This window comes from Homalodisca vitripennis, unplaced genomic scaffold, assembly GCF_021130785.1.
Source record: "Homalodisca vitripennis isolate AUS2020 unplaced genomic scaffold, UT_GWSS_2.1 ScUCBcl_3801;HRSCAF=9557, whole genome shotgun sequence".
In the NCBI taxonomy this organism is placed as follows: Eukaryota; Metazoa; Arthropoda; class Insecta; order Hemiptera; family Cicadellidae; genus Homalodisca; species Homalodisca vitripennis.
Genome location: NW_025779968.1, coordinates 1 through 3,328, shown reverse-complemented (window position 1 = coordinate 3,328; position 3,328 = coordinate 1).

The window sequence follows — 3,328 nt, the reverse complement described above, 5'->3', positions numbered from 1 at the left end:
TTGGAGTATCATTGTAGGGGAAAGGGGGGGTACCTTTGAACACTTTTTGAAAAAACATTTTTGTATTTTTTTAAATTAATTATTTTGATAAACAAGCATGGGGACATTGATCTTTAGACTATTATGCAACAAATTACTTAAATTAATGTTAATAATCTTCAAAATATCTAGGCTAAAAAAAAAAAAATTAAAGTTCACTGCATGTTGTTCAAATGTACCCCACTAAGGGGTACATTTTGAACAAGCCTGGGGTAGGTTTGAACAAGGACGGGGTGGATTTGAACATTGGATAATTAGTAAAGAAAAACTAAGGAAATACACAAAAACATTTTATTCATAGTGTGCACTAATCAAAGGTACATTAGGGGAGAGGGGGACACATGTGGACAAATTTTACATTTTATTTTTTTAAATTTTTGTTATGAGAAAAAATTGTCAAAGGTTTTATTTATATACTAATATAGGTGTTGAGGTATGTAAATATATGACATTTTACTCTTTAAAACATCTTTTGAACTTGTTAATTCTTACCTTTAAAATAGTTAACGGAGTGTCCACAAGTGCCCCTCCAGGGGGCAGTTGTGGACATAACCAACATTTTTGGGGGGTAGTTGTGGACAGATAAAAACATCTTTCATATATCTTAAATATGATTTTTATTAATTAAACTCAAACATATGACTCTTTGTACAGTTTACAAGGAGTAGTTATTTCAACCTTTAAGTGAAGAAAGTAATAAAACTAGTAAAAAAAATAAGTTCAATACTAACTAACAATGTATACTTTACTTAAAATGACAAGAAAAACAAATAGGCTATTTAACCTGTGTTATAGCTTATAAAACATAACCTACCTATGCTTACAAAACAAACCAAACCTATTTTCTTACACATTTAAAAAAATATGTGAAGAGTAAAAGTATGACATCAATTCGTAAAGTCAAGATTCGTGTTTTATTTTTTCCTGCAAGCTAAACTTATTCTAGACTATTACTAAATTAAAACAAGAATGATAGAAAAAAACAATATTAATAGCCTACATACACATCAAGTAAACATTAAATTCAACCCATGTTATAGTTTGTAAAGGAAAAATTAAAGATAAACATACTGACAGCTCTTTCAGTACCTCCTGAAACAGTCGGTAGGGGTAGTTTTACAATTATGTCTTCAATGTCAATGGCACTTACATCTGGAAGATCAGGTTTGACAAATTTAATTGATGATGTCCCTGATCCCTCTTTTTTCTTAAAAAAACTTACATTAAATTCAGTAAGACAAATCTTGTCATTGATTTGTGCTACATAAAATTTTTCACTTTTTTTACTGGCTAGCCGAACTAAAACAAAATCTAAAACATTTATGTTGGATCCATCAGACTCTACTTTCTCACCTTTACTTTCCTCTATATCACTATCTTCACTTAAAACTAATGGGCTCAAGACTTTTATCACTGTAGCATTCAATATCATCTTCTTCGTTTTCAGAAGTACTAGAGCTATCCACATGTATTCTGCGTTTTCTTTTTTTTCTGTTTAGATTTTCCTTTAGACTTAGACAAACCTTGTTCATCTCCATTAAAAAGTTTTTTCTTGTAGGCCAAAAAAGATTCTTTTTTTAATTCTTCTTTAATTTTCTTTGATTTTACTGCTGCCTCTATTCTATTTTTTCAGGGGTATCTGTCAAGATACATGTCTTTCCTTTCTTTCTGCCCCTTGGCTTTTGAGTGTTATTTCTTAACGGTGCTTTGGGGAATGGGCGAACTTGTTCTGGGGTTACAACTTTTACCTTTTTTGGATATTTTCGCACAACTGTTGGAGTGCATTTTTCATTTTCAAATTGAGAATTTATTTGGTAATTTTTCTGCATCCATCTGATTTGTACTGGTGTTTTCACTAGTACTTGCCTTAGGTTCTTCTAGATTAGGCCTACAAGAACCTTCATTATCTCCATTTTCTTTAGCCTGGTCTGTTGGCAAAGAGCTGATAAAGTCGGTATCACTAAATACTGAGCGCTGAAATGGAAAAATTCCGGATTTTGCAAAGCCAGAAACAATATTTTTCCTAGAAAAAGCTTCATCATACGCCATTGACGTTAGATAAGCAACTTGTTTTATTGATATAGTCATTCCAGGATTTTCAGATAACCATTTGTTAAAAGAGGTTTTGCAATAACTTTTGAAAGGTCCAAACACAGCAATGTCGAGAGGTTGCAAGCGGTGGCTAGTGTGAGGTGGAAAAGTTAGAATAACAATTCCATTTTCACGGCAGAACATAATCACATCCAAGTTAATGTGCGACTCATGATTGTCTAATAAAATGAGGATTTGATTGTCTTTTGAACATGCGGTGTGTAATTTAACATGTTTGACCACCTCAAAGAAAACTTCTTGAGACATCCAGCCAGAACGAGTCGCAAAACCGACACTGCCAGTTGGTGCTCCATTAAGGAAAATGTCCTTATAATGAACACGGGGAAACACATAAGCAGGAGGTATTGTGTTACCAGAAGCTTTTATAATCCCACAAAATGTTACAAGCTCTCCTCGCTCTGCGGAAACATTCTGGCCTATACTGTTTTACACCAGTCGGAGCAACAATCTTTGGAGCTTGTAATACAGTAGTTATGCCAGATTCATCTATGTTTATGATTCTGTCACTAGTAAAGTGATATTTTTCCATAACTGTTTCCAAATTATTGAAGAATGAATCAACATTTTGTTTATTAAAGTTTATATTTCTAGCAAAGCTGGTGTTTTCTGGCTTTCTCAGACTCAGTGTAGACTGATGACGGCGCATAAAACATTTTAGCCATTCAATATTTTGCTAGTTTTTCATCTTCCCACTTACAAGGAATCTCAAGCCCAAGTTTTTTAGCATATGAATAGGCAAATTCACGTACCTGTCTATAGGTTAGGCCGTACATCATTTTACTGCATTGAATTAGATAGTCTACTATCATATTTTCTTGTACATCTGTAAAAATCTGTCTGGTGTTATACTTGCTAGACCGGGGAAAAGTAGATTGCACAGGATCGTCCTCATTTTCAGCGTTTGGCAGCTTTTGAAGTCTTTTGTGAAGCATAGATTTAGAAAGTCCATATGTTGCAGCAGCTCCACGGATTGTTTGGTTGCCATTCCGTATATCCTCAATAGCACATCTGACTGCATCCTCTGAAATTGCAGCTCTCTCGGTTTTTCTTATGTAGGTTCTCACCATCTTCCACCCTAAAAAATAAATAAATCAATGTATATAACTGTTGTATTTAGATAAAGATAAAACTAGTTAATCTTAAAAAGCCTTTTGAAATCTGTATTGGGCAATAAATA